This window comes from Triticum urartu, chromosome 3A (assembly GCF_056163025.1).
Source record: "Triticum urartu cultivar PI428250 chromosome 3A, HENAU_Tu73, whole genome shotgun sequence".
Classification (NCBI taxonomy): domain Eukaryota; kingdom Viridiplantae; phylum Streptophyta; class Magnoliopsida; order Poales; family Poaceae; genus Triticum; species Triticum urartu.
Genome location: NC_141875.1, coordinates 712692145 through 712711751, shown reverse-complemented (window position 1 = coordinate 712711751; position 19607 = coordinate 712692145). Strand labels below are relative to the sequence as shown.

At 44.6% G+C, this 19607-nt stretch overlaps 1 pseudogene; it reads right to left on the bottom strand.

The window, feature by feature from the left end:
• Positions 1-2: 2 nt before the first annotated feature.
• On the bottom strand, positions 3-10512 carry LOC147982037 (uncharacterized; annotated as a pseudogene).
• Positions 10513-19607: the final 9095 nt, after the last annotated feature.

The following is a 19607-nucleotide window of genomic DNA, read 5'->3' as shown; positions in this document are numbered from 1 at the left end:
AGTTATATCAAAATTCCATAGGCCCATTCCCTAGAAACAATTTCATAGGTGCAAACACGATGTCAAATCGACATCTTACAAATATGATAGTTAGAATCATAGCAACATTACATATTACATTTGTTATGGCGCTGCTAGAAGGAGGGCGCGAGAGGGCCGGCCGGGGGCCTTTTTGCCCACGGCCGGGCAAGAGGGAAGGGATTTCCTTCTTAATTCTTGCTTGATTAGATTGATACATCTCCTCTCTTTATATAGAGAGGTTTACTTGACTCCCAAGCAAGGCTTACTTGACCCTTAAGCAAGCGACCCTTATCTCTAATTAACCCTAAGACTAATGGGCCCATTAGACCCATTATGTACTCTTAACACTACACCCCACCTGGACATGCAGCTTGTCCTCGAGCTGCAGCCTAACCAACTTATAACCATGACTCGACGCAACAAAAACCTAACACCTAAAAACAAGCCTTTTACATCTCGGCTTGTTTTATTATTCTCAACCTGAAATGGACTGGGACGCTTTATTTTGGACCCCTTAACAAAAAGTAGACACCATCCGCACGTCGGACGTGCACGTGTACAGCCACCTGGATCCCATGGACACCACCTGGACAAAAGGAGTGCATGTGTATGACCACCTGGAAGTGGTCGCAAGAGTGACCAGGAGAGGCGCCCTCGCGGCGGCCGGTGGCGGAATGCAGTGGTGCTACGCGGTGCGCTGCTGTCGGTGACACCATGCCTTCTCCCTGCCGGACGGCTGTTGGTTTGCACCGCACAGGGAAGAGTGGAGGGCTTGCGATGGAGAATGACGAGGAGGGGTGCGCCCCCAACCGCCGATGTCGCAGACTTTGAGGTCGTTGCCCGCGGGGAAAACAGCATGCCCGCCGCCCGTGGGGGAAACCGCATGCCCAAGATCCCCGACACAGCGGATGAGATCGAGGTCCTTTGGGCAGCGAAGGGCAACTTGGAGGAGCGGCAGCTGCAGACCACGCATCTCCCGCACACGCCGACGCGCTAGGAGGCCGCACGCAGCGGCCTGCAGCCTCACCGCCGCCGACACGTGGCGGGTCGCGATCCAAGAAGAAAACGGTGACGGCGACGGCGGGGACTGGACTTGGTGAAGTGGGACTCCTGCCGGTGCGGTCGATGCGGGACCGGAGCTGACCGGCGGTGGCTGCTGCGGTGGCGCACCGGGCAGCGGCAGCGGCTGCTGCGACGGAGCGCCAGGCGTGGCGGAGGCCGCCAGGAGCGGCGGCTGCCACTGCAGCCAGGGTTGGGCGGTGGTGGCGATGGATGGCAGCTGCAGCGGCTGCTGCAATGGCCCGGCGAGCGCGGCGAAGGCCGCTTGGTGCGGCGGCTGCCACGGCAGCCACAACGGCGCGGGGGCGGCGATGGGCGCTGGAGGCGCGGCAGGAGCCGGCGCTGACACGTGGGGCGGGGGCGGCAGCTGCAGCTGGGGCTGCAGCGTCCCAGTGAACGCCGCGGAGGCCCCTGGATGCGGCGAGTACCACAGCAGGGCCGGCGGCCCGGTGACGGCGGTCGGCGGCAGGGGAGGCGGCGGCCCATAGGGGCTGATCAGGTACAGCCGGATCCCCTGAACGGCTGTGATGAGGTTGTTGAGGACCCAGGTGATCTCCTCCGGGGTGTAGGCGGTGGCCGGTGGTGAAGGAAATATGCCCTAGAGGCAATAATAAAGTTATTATTTATTTACTTATATCATGATAAATGTTTATTATTCATGCTAGAATTGTATTAACCGGAAACATAATACATGTGTGAATACATAGACAAACAGAGTGTCACTAGTATGCCTCTACTTGACTAACTCGTTAATCAAACATGGTTATGTTTCCTAACTATGGACAAAGAGTTGTTATTTGATTAACAAGATCACATCATTAGTTGAATGATCTGATTGACATGACCCATTTCATTAGTTTAGCACCCGATCGTTTAGTATGTTGCTATTGCTTTCTTCATGACTTATACATGTTCCTATGACTATGAGATTATGCAACTCCCGTTTACCGGAGGAACACTTTGTGTGCTACCAAACGTCACAACATAACTGGGTGATTATAAAGGAGCTCTACAGGTGTCTCCAAAGGTACATGTTGGGTTGGCGTATTTCGAGATTAGGATTTGTCACTTCAATTGTCGGAGAGGTATCTCTGGGCCCTCTCGGTAATGCACATCACATAAGCCTTGCAAGCATTGCAACTAATAAGTTAGTTGTGAGATGATGTATTACGGAACGAGTAAAGAGACTTGCCGATAACGAGATTGAACTAGGTATTGGATACCGACGATCGAATCTCGGGCAAGTAACATACTGATGACAAAGGGAACAACGTATGTTGTTATGCGGTCTGACCGATAAAGATCTTCGTAGAATATGTAGGAGCCAATATGGGCATCCAGGTCCCGCTATTGGTTATTAACCGGAGACGTGTCTCGGTCATGTCTACATTGTTCTCGAACCGTAGGGTCCGCACGCTTAACGTTACGATGACAGTTATTATGAGTTTATGTATTTTGATGTACCGAAGGTTGTTCGGAGTCCCGGAAGTGATCACGGACATGACGAGGAGTCTCGAAATGGTCGAGACATAAAGATCGATATATTGGAAGCCTATATTTGGACATCGGAATTATTCCGGGTGAAATCGGGATTTTACCGGAGTACCGGGGGGTTACCGGAACCCCCCCGGGGGTTATTGGGCCTACATGGGCCATAAGGGAGAAGAGGAGGGCCGGCCAGGGCAGGCCGCGTGCCCCCTCCCCCCTAGTCCGAATAGGACAAGGAAGGGGGGGCGGCGGCGCCCCTCCTTTCCTCTTCCCCTTCCCCCTTTCCTTCTCCAACAAGGCAAGAGGGGGGGGGGAGTCCTACTCCCGGTGGGAGTAGGACTCCTCCAGGCGCACCCCAAGGGGGCCGGCCGCACCTCCCCCTCCCTCCTTTATATACAGGGGCAGGGGGCACCCTAGAACACACAAGTTGATCTTCGTGATCGTTCCTTAGCCGTGTGCGGTGCCCCCCTCCACGATATTACACCTCGGTCATATTGTAGCGGTGCTTAGGCGAAGCCCTGCGACGGTTGAACATCAAGATCGTCACCACGCCGTCGTGCTGACGGAACTCCTCCCCGAAGCTTTGCTGGATCGGAGCCCGGGGAGCGTCATCGAGCTGAACGTGTGCCAAGAACTCGGAGGTGCCGGAGTAACGGTGCTTGGATCGGTTGGACCGGGAAGACGTACGACTACTTCCTCTACGTTGCGTCAACGCTTCCGCTTCGGTCTACGAGGGTACGTAGACAACACTCTCCCCTCTCGTTGCTATGCATCACCATGATCTTGCGTGTGCGTAGGAATTTTTTTGAAATTACTACGTTCCCCAACAGTGGCATCCGAGCCTAGGTTTTATGGTTTGATGTTATATGCACGAGTAGAACACAAGTGAATTGTGGGCGATATAAGTCATACTGCTTACCAGCATGTCATACTTTGGTTCGGCGGTATTGTTGGATGAAGCGGCCCGGACCGACATTACGCGTACGCTTACGCGAGACTGGTTCTACCGCCGTGCTTTGCACACAGGTGGCTGGTGGGTGTCAGTTTCTCCAACTTTAGTTGAACCGAGTGTGGCTATGCCCGGTCCTTGCGAAGATTAAAACAGCACTAACTTGACAAACTATCGTTGTGGTTTTGATGCGTAGGTAAGATTTGTTCTTGCTAAGCCCGTAGCAGCCATGTAAAATTTGCGACAACAAAGTAGAGGACGTCTAACTTGTTTTTGCAGGGCATGTTGTGATGTGATATGGTCAAGACATGATGCTAAATTTTATTGTATGAGATGATCATGTTTTGTAACCGAGTTATCGGCAACTGGCAGGAGCCATATGGTTGTCGCTTTATTGTATGCAATGCAATCGCCCTGTAATGCTTTACTTTATCACTAAGCGGTAGCGATAGTCGTAGAGGCATAAGATTGGCGAGACGACAACAATGCTACGATGGAGATCAAGGTGTCGCGCCGGTGACGATGGTGATCATGACGGTGCTTCGAAGATGGAGATCACAAGCACAAGATGATGATGGCCATATCATATCACTTATATTGATTGCATGTGATGTTTATCTTTTATGCATCTTATCTTGCTTTCATTGATGGTAGCATTTTAAAGATGATCTCTCACTAATTATCAAGAAGTGTTCTCCCTGAGTATGCACCGTTGCGAAAGTTCTTCGTGCCGAGACACCACGTGATGATCGGGTGTGATAGGCTCTACGTTCAAATACAACGGGTGCAAAACAGTTGCACACGCGGAATACTCAGGTTATACTTGACGAGCCAAGCATATACAGATATGGCCTCGGAACACGGAGACCGAAAGGTCGAGCGTGAATCATATAGTAGATATGATCAACATAGTGATGTTCACCATTGAAACTACTCCATCTCACGTGATGATCGGACATGGTTTAGTTGATATGGATCACGTGATCACTTAGAAGATTAGAGGGATGTCTATCTAAGTGGGAGTTGTTAAGTAATATGATTAATTGAACTTAAATTTATCATGAACTTAGTCCCTGATAGTATCTTGCTTGTTTATGTTTGATTGTAGATAGATGGCCCGTGCTGTTGTTCCGTTGAATTTTAATGCGTTCCTTGAGAAAGCAAAGTTGAAAGATGATGGTAGCAATTACACGGACTGGGTCCGTAACTTGAGGATTATCCTCATTGCTGCACAGAAGAGTTACGTCCTGGAAGCACCGCTGGGTGCCAGGCCTGCTGCTGATGCAACTGACGACGTTAAGAACGTTTGGCAAAGCAAAGCTGATGACTACTCGATAGTTCAATGTGCCATGCTTTACGGCTTAGAACCGGGACTTCAACGACGTTTTGAACGTCATGGAGCATATGAGATGTTCCAGGAGTTGAAGTTAATATTCCAGCAGAATGCCCGGATTGAGAGATATGAAGTCTCCAATAAATTCTATAGCTGCAAGATGGAGGAGAATAGTTCTGTCAGTGAGCATATACTCAAGATGTCTGGGTATTGTAATCACTTGATTCAACTGGGAGTTAATCTTCCGGATGATAGCGTCATTAACAGAATTCTCCAATCACTTCCACCGAGCTATAAGAGCTTCGTGATGAACTATAATATGCAAGGGATGGATAAGATAATTCCCGAGCTCTTCGCAATGCTAAAGGTAGCGGAGGTAGAAATCAAGAAAGAGCATCAAGTGTTGATGGTCAATAAGACCACTAGTTTCAAGAAAAAGGGCAAAGGGAACTTCAAGAAGAACAGCAAGCAAGTTGCTGCTCAAGAGAAGAAACCCAAGTCTGGACCTAAGCCTGAAACTGAGTGCTTCTACTGCAAGCAGACTGGTCACTGGAAGCGGAACTGCCCCAAGTATTTGGCGGATAAGAAGGATGGAAGGTGAACAAAGGTATATGTTATTGATGTGTACCTTACTAATGCTCGCAGTAGCACCTGGGTATTTGATACTGGTTCTGTTGCTAATTTGCAACTCGAAACAGGGACTACGGATTAAGCAAAGATTGGCTAAGGACGAGGTGACGATGCGCATGGGAAATGGTTCCAAAGTCGATGTGATCGCGGTCGGCACGCTACCTCTACATCTACCTTCGGGATTAGTTTTAGACCTAAATAATTGTTATTTGGTGCCAGCGTTGAGCATGAACATTATATCTGGATCTTGTTTGATGCGAGACGGTTATTCATTTAAATCAGAGAATAATGGTTGTTCTATTTATATGAGTAATATCTTTTATGGTCATGCACCCTTAAAGAATGGTCTATTCTTATTGAATCTCGATAGTAGTGACACACATATTCATAATGTTGAAGCCAAAAGATGCAGAGTTGATAATGATAGTGCAACTTATTTGTGGCACTGCCGTTTAGGTCATATCGGTGTAAAGCGCATGAAGAAACTCCATACTGATGGACTTGTGGAACCACTTGATTATGAATCACTTGGTACTTGCGAACCGTGCCTCATGGGAAAGATGACTAAAACGCCGTTCTCCGGTACTATGGAGAGAGCAACAGATTTGTTGGAAATCATACATACAGATGTATGTGGTCCGATGAATGTTGAGGCTCGTGGCAGATATCGTTATTTTCTCACCTTCACAGATGATTTAAGCAGATATGGGTCTATCTACTTAATGAAACACAAGTCTGAAACATTTGAAAAGTTCAAAGAATTTCAGAGTGAAGTGGAAAATCATCGTAACAAGAAAATAAAGTTTCTACGATCTGATCGTGGAGGAGAATATTTGAGTTACGAGTTTGGTGTACATTTGAAACAATGCGGAATAGTTTCGCAGCTCACGCCACCCGGAACACCACAACGTAATGGTGTGTCCGAACGTCGTAATCGTACTTTACTTGATATGGTGCGATCTATGATGTCTCTTACAGATTTACCGCTATCATTTTGGGGTTATGCTTTAGAGACGGCCGCATTCACGTTAAATAGGGCACCATCGAAATCCGTTGAGACGACGCCTTATGAACTATGGTTTGGCAAGAAACCAAAGTTGTCGTTTCTAAAAGTTTGGGGCTGCGATGCTTATGTGAAAAAGCTTCAACCTGATAAGCTCAAACCCAAATCGGAGAAATGTGTCTTCATAGGATATCCAAAGGAAACTATTGGATACACCTTCTATCACAAATCCGAAGGCAAGACTTTTGTTGCTAAATTCGGAAACTTTCTAGAGAAGGAGTTTCTCTCGAAAGAAGTGAGTGGGAGGAAAGTAGAACTTGATGAGGTAACTGTACCTGCTACCTTATTGGAAAGTAGTTCATCACAGAAACCGGTTTCTGCGACACCTATACCAATTAGTGAGGAAGTTGATGATGATGATCATGAAACTTCAGATCAAGTTACTACTGAGCCTCGTAGATCAACCAGAGTAAGATCCGCACCAGAGTGGTACGGTAATCCTGTTCTGGAAGTCATGCTACTAGATCATGATGAACCTACGAACTATGAAGAAGCGATGGTGAGCCCAGATTCCGCAAAATGGCTTGAAGCCATGAAATCTGAGATGGGATCCATGTATGAGAACAAAGTGTGGACTTTGGTTGACTTGCCCGATGATCGGCAAGCAATTGAGAATAAATGGATCTTCAAGAAGAAGACTGACGCTGACGGTAATGTTACTGCCTACAAAGCTCGACTTGTCGCAAAAGGTTTTCGACAAGTTCAAGGGATTGACTACGATGAGACCTTCTCACCCATAGCGATGCTTAAGTCTGTCCGAATCATGTTAGCAATTGCCGCATTTTATGATTATGAAATTTGGCAGATGGATGTCAAAACTGCATTCCTGAATGGATTTCTGGAAGAAGAGTTGTATATGATGCAACCAGAAGGTTTTGTCGATCCAAAGGGAGCTAACAAAGTGTGCAAGCTCCAGCGATCCATTTATGGACTGGTGCAAGCCTCTCGGAGTTGGAATAAACACTTTGATAGTGTGATCAAAGCATTTGGGTTTGTACAGATTTTTGGAGAAGCCTGTATTTACAAGAAAGTGAGTGGGAGCTCTGTAGCATTTCTGATATTATATGTGGATGACATATTACTAATCGGAAATGATATAGAATTTCTGGATAGCATAAAGGGATACTTGAATAAGAGTTTTTCAATGAAAGACCTCGGTGAAGCTGCTTACATATTGGGCATTAAGATCTATAGAGATAGATCAAGACGCTTAATTGGACTTTCACAAAGCACATACCTTGACAAAATTTTGAAGAAGTTCAAAATGGATCAAGCAAAGAAAGGGTTCTTGCCTGTGTTACAAGGTGTGAAGTTGAGTAAGACTCAATGCCTGACCACTCCAGAAGATAGAGAGAAAATGAAAGATGTTCCCTATGCTTCAGCCATAGGCTCTATCATGTATGCAATGCTGTGTACCAGACCTGATGTGTGCCTTGCTATAAGTCTAGTAGGGAGGTACCAAAGTAATCCAGGAGTGGATCACTGGACAGCGGTCAAGAACATCCTGAAGTACCTGAAAAGGACTAAGGATATGTTTCTCGTATATGGAGGTGACAAAGAGCTCATCGTAAACGGTTACGTTGATGCAAGCTTTGACACTGATCCGGACGACTCTAAATCGCAAACCGGATACGCGTTTACATTAAACGGTGGAGCTGTCGGTTGGTGCAGTTCTAAATAAAGCGTCGTGGCGGGATCTACATGTGAAGCGGAGTACATAGCTGCTCCGGAAGCAGCAAACGAAGGAGTCTGGATGAAGGAGTTCATATCCGATCTAGGTGTCATACCTAGTGCATCGGGTCCAATGAAAATCTTTTGTGACAATACTGGTGCAATTGCCTTGGCAAAGGAATCCAGATTTCATAAGAGAACCAAGCACATCAAGAGACACTTCAATTCCATCCGGGATCTAGTCCAGGTGGGAGACATAGAGATTTGCAAGATACATACGGATCTGAATGTAGCAGACCCGTTGACTAAGCCTCTTCCACGAGCAAAACATGATCAGCACCAAGACTCCATGGGTGTTAGAATCATTACTGTGTAATCTAGATTATTGACTCTAGTGCAAGTGGGAGACTGAAGGAAATATGCCCTAGAGGCAATAATAAAGTTATTATTTATTTCCATATATCATGATAAATGTTTATTATTCATGCTAGAATTGTATTAACCGGAAACATAATACATGTGTGAATACATAGACAAACAGAGTGTCACTAGTATGCCTCTACTTGACTAGCTCGTTAATCAAAGATGGTTATGTTTCCTAACCATGGACAAAGAGTTGTTATTTGATTAACGAGATCACATCATTAGTTGAATGATCTGATTGACATGACCCATTCCATTAGCTTAGCACCCGATCGTTTAGTATGTTGCTATTGCTTTCTTCATGACTTATACATGTTCCTATGACTATGAGATTATGCAACTCCCGTTTACTGGAGGAACACTTTATGTGCTACCAAACGTCACAACGTAACTGGGTGATTATAAAGGAGCTCTACAGGTGTCTCCAAAGGTACATGTTGGGTTGGCGTATTTCGAGATTAGGATTTGTCACTCCAATTGTCGGAGAGGTATCTCTAGGCCCTCTCGGTAATGCACATCACATAAGCCTTGCAAGCATTGCAACTAATGAGTTAGTTCTGAGATGATGTATTACGGAACGAGTAAAGAGACTTGCCGATAACGAGATTGAACTAGGTATTGGATACCGACGATCGAATCTCGGGCAAGTAACATACCGATGACAAAGGGAACAACGTATGTTGTTATGCGGTCTGACTGATAAAGATCTTCGTAGAATATGTAGGAGCCAATATGGCATCCAGGTCCCGCTATTGGTTATTAACCGGAGACGTGTCTCGGTCATGTCTACATTGTTCTCGAACCGTAGGGTCCGCACGCTTAACGTTACGATGACAGTTATTATGAGTTTATGTATTTTGATGTACCGAAGGTTGTTCGGAGTCCCGGATGTGATCACGGACATGATGAGGAGTCTCAAAATGGTCGAGACATAAAGATCGATATATTGGAAGCCTATATTTGGACATAGGAATCATTCCGGGTGAAATCGGGATTTTGCCGGAGTACCGGGGGGTTACCGGAACCCCCCCGGGGGTTATTGGGCCTACATGGGCCATAAGGGAGAAGAGGAGGGCCGGCCAGGGCAGGCCGCGTGCCCCCTCCCCCCTAGTCCGAATAGGACAAGGAAGGGGGGGGGGGCGGCGCCCCCCTTTCCTCTTCCCCTTCCCCCTTTCCTTCTCCAACAAGGCAAGAGGGGGGGAGTCCTACTCCCGGTGGGAGTAGGACTCCTCCAGGCGCACCCCAAGGGGGCCGGCCGCACCTCCCCCTCCCTCCTTTATATACGGGGGCAGGGGGGCACCCTAGAACACACAAGTTGATCTTCGTGATCGTTCCTTAGCCGTGTGCGGTGCCCCCCTCCACGATATTACACCTCGGTCATATTGTAGCGGTGCTTAGGCGAAGCCCTGCGACGGTTGAACATCAAGATCGTCACCACGCCGTCATGTTGACGGAACTCCTCCCCGAAGCTTTGCTGGATCGGAGCCCGGGGAGCGTCATCGAGCTGAACGTGTGCCAAGAACTCGGAGGTGCCGGAGTAACGGTGCTTGGATCGGTTGGACCGGGAAGACGTACGACTACTTCCTCTACGTTGCGTCAACGCTTCCGCTTCGGTCTACGAGGGTACGTAGACAACACTCTCCCCTCTCGTTGCTATGCATCACCATGATCTTGCGTGTGCGTAGGAATTTTTTTGAAATTACTACGTTCCCCAACAGGTGGTGCGGTGGAGGGCGCTGGCATCTGGGCGGTGGCGGCGCCGGAGGATGCGACCAGCGGCGCGGACGGGGAGGGGAGCGGCGCGGTGTAGATGGCCAGCGGTATGGTGGTGACGGTCGGCAGTGGAAGCGACGGGGTGGGCGGCGGCGAAGACATGATCGGAACTGAGCTACCTGATACCAAATTGTTATGGCGCTGCTAGAAGGAGGGCGCGAGAGGGCCGGCCGGGGGCCTTTTTGCCCACGGCCGGGCAAGAGGGAAGGGATTTCCTTCTTAATTCTTGCTTGATTAGATTGATACATCTCCTCTTTATATAGAGAGGTTTACTTGACTCCCAAACAAGGCTTACTTGACCCCTAAGCAAGCGACTCTTATCTCTAATTAACCCTAAGACTAATGGGCCCATTAGGCCCATTACGTACTCTAACAACATTTATGTTTTCCTTAGCTATAGTTTTTACTTTTTGTACATAATTTTTCCCATTCAGTGTATGTTGATGTATTGGGGACGATAACTATTGCCATGATCTTGATTTAGAATCTAGATGAATGCTGGCAATAATCAAATCCACAAACACATAGTTATATCAAAATTCCATAGGTCCATTCCCTAGAAACAATTTCATAGGTGCAAACACGATGTCAAATTGACATCTTACAAATATGATAGTGAAGTGTACCATGTTCCAAGTAGAAGCATGTCAAAGCCAGAACTTTGGATGTTTGTCAGTTTTCCTTTTTCTGTGTGAAAAGGACATGGATATATTGTAAAATATCATCATAAGTACAAACATTCAATGCATAACAAAAATTACATTCAGGTCTCTAGACCATCGAATGACAACTATTGCCCTCGGAATGAACCATTGATGTGATGTTTTCGTTGCTCCCCTATCAGAGCAGGACTAACCTTTTAGATGACAGCCTACCCTATCAGAGCAGGACTAACCTTGTACTCCCTTCATAAAGAAATATAAGAGTGTTTAGATCTCTAAAGTAGTGATCTAAATGCTCTTATATATTTTGTACAGAGGGAGTAGATGATAGCCGAGAAGTCTTTGTGAAAAACCAGCGCCTTGGAGTTGAATTCATTGCATTTGAACTCTTGAATCGATCTAAAGCGTTTGACACCAAATCTTACCATTGCACATGACCCCCAACCTCACGGACCGAAGGAGATGATAGGAACCTACACTGGAGCTTCGTCGACTTCGTTCAAGCGGATGAACTCGGGGAGGATCGGAGCCTGAAACACAAACACAAAAAAGTCCACCATCTGTCCGTGCCGCTCCTACAAGGACCAAAAACCCTCAGGCGTCAAAGCGGCAGTCAGATGGGAGGCGAACCCACAGGCTAGCCAGCACGGGAATAGTTTGTCCTAGCTGGCTCTTACAAGAAGGAAACTGAGATATTTATATGTATGCCCTTTAGAGACGCTTTAAACTAGAAATTTCTATTTGTTACCTCACCATCCTGCGACATATTACAAAGTTTTAATTCGAACAATACCCAAATATGTTATTTCCTCTGGTCCATTTTACTTTTTTAGAAACAAAGAGTAACTGAGCAGCATTACTCTAGGGGGGGGGGGGGGTTACATTCACCATTAACCAGCGAACGCATGCAATCTAGCACGTCAGCTATCCTAATAAAGTTGCCTAACCTTCTCGCAACCGCAGCAGCTTCATGTGCCAAAGCATTGCATCTCCTGCCCACATTGGCTATTCTGGACGACTCAAAACCAGTTAGAGCCTCTTTAATATCCATCACTTGTCCAAACTGGGGTGATCTCCCTGGTGCATCAGGTTGGGGCTCCCTCCCAATCGCGAGGCAATCCAACTCCAGGATGATGGGTCCTCTGAACAGTTTCGACAGGGACTTCAGCCCCATCAGTGCGGCCTTTGCTTCTGCTTCCTCCATTGACCTGCTGTCAGACAGTTGTCTTCCCTCGGAGAAGAGCACTAATCCTCTCTGATCTCTGGCGACTGCGCCTGCCCAAGATTGGCGTGTCTCGGCGATAAATAACGCATCAGAGTTTATTTTAACCACTCCAATCTCCGGGCTTGACCACTTCATGGCCTTGGGAACCCTCATGTCGTCGACTTTCTCTCCGCCCATATTACTTTCCTAGTTTAGTACAAATATGGATTGAGGGAGTACATCTTTTTTGAACGCAAAAAATCAAAATAATTAGAATTGAACACGACTACAATAACTCACTGATTTAACTACTAGGATATATTTCCATATTACACCAACTGTTAACAATATGTGCGAACATTGATAACCCCATCAACTGGAGCTAACAAGACCCGAGTACTAGCAGTAGAATCACCTATTGCTCTTTTACCACTAGAATGACCGAAGGCTAACTAATCACAAATACCTACTGATATACCACTAGAGTGGTCTAGCCTTTCAATGAGATAGATACCTTCGATTTGTGGAGGTGATCATTACGATCCAGGCTACTTTCCAAGAGGACTAATTAGCCAAGCAACCGTTGAACCAACCCCTGAGATGTTATCAGCCTTTTCCCAAAGCCATGATGGCCTAACTATTAGAGTATGTTCATGCAAGAGATGGAAGAACCCAGCAGAACAAGGTAACAAGCAATCTCAGAATTGCATACATATAGATGTAGGATTGTCTAGGGTTATAAGTAGAGCTTAATCTGCTGGTCTAGCCAGCTGAAAAGAAGATAAATGCACTAGTTTCACAAGCAACACTAAATTGAACTAAAAATAACTAAGTCTTACATATGGAGCCCCCTACTTTTATAGCCAAAATGTCCTATGCTACATTGTATGTAATTACACTACAACTGACAATGACTAGTCCGCTACTTTCAAATGGATCCTATTTAATTAATCTGGCTCTAGCTTACTACTGTCGGCTACCTATGAACAACCAGTAAGATTACAAAATATTAGTTCAAAATATATTCATGTCGTACACCTTTGTTTCTTATTAAAATCACACGATATACTCATCAGATGTAAACCTAAAAAATTTGGCTTTGCTTCACATGGTGGCGATGCTGCAGATAATGACGTAGTTTGATTTTTTTTTGGCAGAAACAATGCTCTTATCGTCTACTGTCATTGCATCGGTAAAGATCGATCAAGACCGGTTTAGTAGATCAGTGGGCCCTAAACAAAGTGAGTTACAAATGAATATTTATTTATACTAATTTCTTTTACTTATTTTAAATTACAAATTATCTTTTTAAACTATTACCTTAACCAATATGTATTTCTATTTTACTTAAACACTATGTAATGCTAGTTAAATATTAAGGTATCATAATTTAACATGGGTTGTGACGAATTAAATTTCACTAAATTTGAGCACATTACAAGGAATTTGACAAAAAAATCATTTAAACCTTTTTTGTTTCACAACGTTATTTTAGATGAGAAAAATATACGAAAACCTATCACATGTCTTCAAAGATTAATATGTGTTGTATGATGAATTGCAAATGTATGTTGGGTTTATGTCTATCTTAGTTTCCTTAAATATCATGGTTGAGAGCTACAAAGTTGACAGAGAGTCCTAAAATGCAAGCATGTCTATTTTATGTGCAAGTAAATAAAATGGTAAATTATATTTGTACACAATTGAAATTCCTAGAACATTAGAAATATCTGTGATCGGTTTATACTAGAACTATTGCATTGCTTGTTTAATGGTTCTTCTTCCATGGTCCTTGACCAAAAGAGAAGAGTGTGCCTTCAGGTCTGCACCATTAATTGTTGACTCTTGGGCTAGAAAACTTGATCACATTTTAATTTATTCTAATATGAAAAAAAATTAAATCATTATCTTATTCATCAACACATGAGTCCAAAATATGAGACATGTCTGGTACGTATATTGGGTCGAACCTAGGAAATACAATAAGGCTGGATTAAGAATAACAGTTCCACGGCTCCTGGTCTACCTCGTAGGCGATGTAGAGGAGGATGGGGAAGCATCTGGTCACCACTCTTCTCGAGTGGTGGATCTGATTTTGTCCTGGTGTTATACATGTGGTATTCGAAGGTGTCTTCTAGTGGAGTGGACAATGACACTTCGAGTCTTGGTCTTTTCGCTCCTTCACCGACTGTGACCTTATGTAGATTTGGCGTCGTCGAGGAGCTTGTGACGTTATGTCTCCCCAGACTTGTCTAGCCAGATCCGGGGAGGTCATCCAATATTATTCATAGCCTTCTTCTCCAGGATGATGATTTGTTTCCTAGATCATTGTCGTTGGCGTCTTCTGGCTTCGACTGATGACTTCTCGGCTGTCGCTTCAACAATGTTTCTTTGGTTCTATGGTGCTTCGGAGGTCTAGAGGTGGCATTGAGCTTCTCTCACGGGGTGCACCAGCGAGTGCAGGAGGAAGACGGCGTCGATTTTCCCAAGGACCGTTGTATAATTTCTAATTTCAACAAAGTGGGCCTTGTAAGTGTTGGTCGACTTTAATATATGACCTTTGAACTTTTCGCAAAAATAAAACTGGAAACTCACATTAGTGGGGCCCAAATTTTTCTACATTGAAGGTATTCAAATATATTATAGTAGAGCCAACAAATATAGAAATGCCATGTATCATAAACCTAAACCCTAAACTACCGTCAAAGAAAGAAATCATAAACCCTAAACTCTAGCCCCCACTAGTGCAAAACTGGGCAATAGCACCGGTTCGTAAGGCCCTTTAGTGCCGGTTACATAACCGGCACTAAAGTGTGGTCACTAAAGCCCCCCCCCCCTTTAGTACCGGTTCAGCACGAACCGGTGCTAAAGGGCAACCACGTGGCACGAGCCAGCTCCGGGGGCCGGGAGCCCTTTAGTACCGGTTGGTAACACCAACCGGTACTAAATGTTTTTGTTTTATTTTTTATTTTTCAATTAAATTTGTGTTATCAATTTAATTTAGGATTGTTTTACGTTATAATGAGTTGTAGTCGTCATCATCATCATCATCATCATCATCACATATTAATAAATAAATGAACTCTAGCTAGCTAAAAATCATCGTAGTCGTCTAATTATATATACCACACTATTTAATCATCATAGTCATTACCGCTAGCTATCTAATCATCACCAACACTGGCTAGCTTAAAGAGGAAACATTCACTTTGTAACAGAAGCAAATATATCATCAAGTTCAACATAATCATCACCAACATCGAAGTTCAGGACACGGACATGAGACAAGTACTAATTAATTAATTAAGAGCATGAACTAGTAGCTAGCTACTCCTGCTGCTCCCTCTCAGGTAGAATAGCATAGAACATGTATAGCTCTCCTGATTCATCATACTGGAGCATGCAGATGAATCTGTCTCCTAATCTTGGGTTGCGCTTCTCCTTGCTGCCTCTTAGTACTTCTCTGCGATCATTAACAATTTTGCTCCAATCTTCCACTATCAAGCATTCTTCGCTTTCAGAAATCCTGAATGCACTCATGTGCAATGTAGGATATCTTGGCCGTAAGCTAACCATTGACATGTGACCTTTAGTCTCGATCCACTGAGGCACAACTGTCATCGGAAGTCCCTGTTGAAGAACATCGTATAGTAATTAATATACTAAGCAATGAAAGTTTAGCTTCCAAAAATAATGTATGCAAAAGATGCACTAATTAAGGACAAATAGTTAAAATCTTACCATCTTTCGATTATAGATGTGACCGTAGTTCAATAAGATCACCATTGGTCGCACGTTTTGAGTACTAACATTTCTAAGTTCAGGAAAAAAATTTGTCTTGACGTTATTAAGATCCTCAAGCCATGAAACATAATGACTTATCTCCTCGCAGTTTAATTGAGCCCCGGGGCAGTAGTAGGTCCTGTCTACCAAGCGCCGGACATGTTTGCTTGAACCGAAATAAGCTGACAATACAAATTAGTTGTCAACTATTTTTGAATAAACTGTATCAAAGACATAAACATATGCATGCATGGTTGAGAAAAACTCACATAATGGTAGAACTGGAGGCGTTTGCACATCGACCCAGATGTCTATATTACCTTCAATATCATCTTCCGGACGAATATCAAAGGTGATAACCATATCAGGCTCAAATGCATAAGCCTTGCATAGTGCTTGCCAAGTTTTGCATTCAAAATGGGTGTATGTGTCTCCATTATATAATTTGACGTTGAAAGTATACCCATGCTCCGTCTTCAAGTAAACTCTCTTTACCTCCATATCATCTATAGCACTAAAACCTGTCTTATCCAAGACAAAAATTCTTGCATGGCGGGGGATGCGCTAGTAGAATAGTGAAAAATTAAAATTATAAGTTGAAGCAAATGAAGCATAAGTTTTGCATTCAAATAATAATTGCCAAAGTGACTTACTGTATCAACTTCGAATGTCTCATCCAGCTTGATGCTGAAGCGCCTACCATCAACAAGGAAATTTTTGTCGCACAGGCCGCGCTGGTCTTCACAGTGTTCGCACATAATGAAATCCTTTTCATCGTCAGATGACATTTCCTATGTTCATATAGGTGAAACATTAAACACCTATTACTATCTAACATTAATTAATATCTAGCCAAATATATATTCATCTAACATTTGACATTAATATATCTAACTAAACCCATATTAAAATTCTATCATATGAACGAAACATCGTTTGAAAAAGACGACTAAACAAGTTTGCTTAAAACTTATTTATTCTTAAATTTCCACCCTCAACGGAGGGGCTCTTGTACAAAATAGACTTACTAAGTAATAACCCCATAGAATCTATCTATATAAAGATAAAGAGGCAATCGTGTCAGGAAGCGGGTTTTTCTTAAATAAACAGAAAAACGCATTAACAAATAATATTTTACTTAGATCATCAAATCTCAGATACCTAAATTTTCTTACTAAAAATAGACTAGTTATATTAATTATTGAACTAGTTCAAATCTCATATACCTAAATAAACTAGTTCGACAATTTTCTTACTAAAAATAAACTAGTTATATTAATTATTCAACCAGTTCAAATCTCTAGTTCGACAATTTTCTATCTAGCTAATTCATCTAACATTCGATCATCTAATTAACTTTTCTAAAAAACAGAAAAAAGTAAAAAAATGTGTGTCTGTGTGTATGTGTATGTGTGCATGTACGTGTACGTATATATGTGTGTGTATATGCATGTGTGTGTGTCCCCGTACGCCGCCGCCCCGTATGTACGAGCGGGGGCGCCGACGTACGGGGCGGGGGCGGCGTACGTCCGGGGCGGCGGCGTACGTGTGCGACGACGACGGACGGCGGCGGGGAGAGCGAGAGACGTACCGCGGCGGAACGACGACGGACGGCGGCGACGACGGGCGGCGGCGGGGACGACGACGACGACGGACGACGGGCGGCGGCTGCGACGACGGGCGACGGGCGCGCGCGAGAGGTTGTTGAGACGAAAGAAGTGGAGATCTAACTGAATTTTCGCAAGTGTTGTATATATAGGAGAGGCCTTTAGTACCGGTTGGAGTCATCAAACGGTACTAAAGGCCAACTTTGGCCAGGCAGGAGGCGGGAAGAGCAGGCCTTTAGTACCGGTTGGTGGCTCCAACCGGTACTAAAGGGTGGTCTTTAGTACCGGTTGGAGCCACCAACCGGTACTAAAGGCCTCGCGCTGCCACCCCAAAGTTTAGTCCCACCTCGCCGGGCGAAGGGAAGCCGCACTGGTTTATAAACCCAGCCACGGCTACCTCTTCGAACTCCTCTATATAGCAGGCTTGTGGGCCTAAATTCTGCGCGCTGCCCTGTGAGTCTGCTGGGCCTTAAGGCCTGTAATTGCACGCCCGTGTCCTAGCAGGCCCACAAGGCAGCGTCCCAATTTTTTATAGTTTTTTTCTTTTCTGCTTTATTTTCTTTTATTTATTTCTGCGTAGTTTTTTGTATAGTTTTTTCTTTTCTGTTATATTTATTTTCTTCTATTTATTTGTGAGTAGTTTTTCATCTAGTTTGCCAAAATTCAACATTTTCAGAGTTCATTTTGTAGTGATTTTCAATTTCACGGTCATTTTGTAAACGATTGAAAAATAGCAAATATAATTTTCTTTTGTGCTATATTTATTTTGTTCTATTTATTTCTGAGTAGTTTTTTTATATAGTTTTTTTATTTTCAGCTATAGTTTTTTTTTCTTTTTTGCTATTTTTTTCTGCAAAACTTGATGGTCAAAGTCTGGAGTTATAACCAAAGTTTAAAAAAAATGCCGACGTGCATATAGTTTTTGCCATAACAGAAGAAGTCCGGAGTTGTAATAAGTTATTAAAAATAAAAAAGAGGTGCAATGCTCGTTAGTTTGCTTCAAGCCTTTCGGAATAGTATAAACTGCACTGCGCATAGCTCCGTGCAATCTACCATATTCCTGAAGGCTTGCAGCTAAGCAACGTGAGCATTTAGCCTCTTCTTTCATCGTCTCTGCACTCAGGGCTTATAAACCGCTCCTAGTCCCTCTCTCTTGGCGAGGTGGGACTAAAAAACAGCTTACTAAGCAACTGTAGTACCGGTTGGTGGCTCCAACCGGTACTAAAGGTGGTGCGCTGCCTGCACAAAATTTAGTGTCATTTAGCTCAAAACAAATCATTAAATGCATGAAAAATAGCAAATGAAGGCATAAATGGTTGAAAGTTGATGGCGTCGCTTTGAATGGTGCATACTGAACGCAAAAATATAAGAGCATTTAGATCATGATCTTATATTTCTTTTTTTGCATGGTAATACGTGTCATTTATATCATAAGGATCATAGTACAAGTCACGTACATACCGACCTGACAAAACTGAAAAGACAGCAGAACGCTAGCCTTTGCACACAGGAACACCAGCCAAGAAGTAAAATTACAAACAAGACTGAAGAATCCTCTAAGGTTGACACCAATGACCGTCACCTTCCTCTGGCACCACCATAGCAGCCACCAAAAGAGAAAATGACGGGTCAGCTCCACACCCGAGCTCGACGCGGCTCCATTGCTGATATGTAGCTTTGCGGACCTCCAAGGTGGCTCGCCAATAAAGGCGAAACCATTGCCGTTGAACGAATCAGACCGGGGCAACACCCCGGACACGCCATCGAACTCCAGATCTGGCACCCCCCAACTAAGAAGTTGGAGGAGGAAACCATACCTGCCTACCACGAACCACGAACCCAGATCCACCATCTTCCAGATGTCGTCGATGTAGACCACAATCTGCATCCGCTCCTGGACTACCTCCCAAGCTCCACGCCGGCGCTGGAGCAAACGTCGTC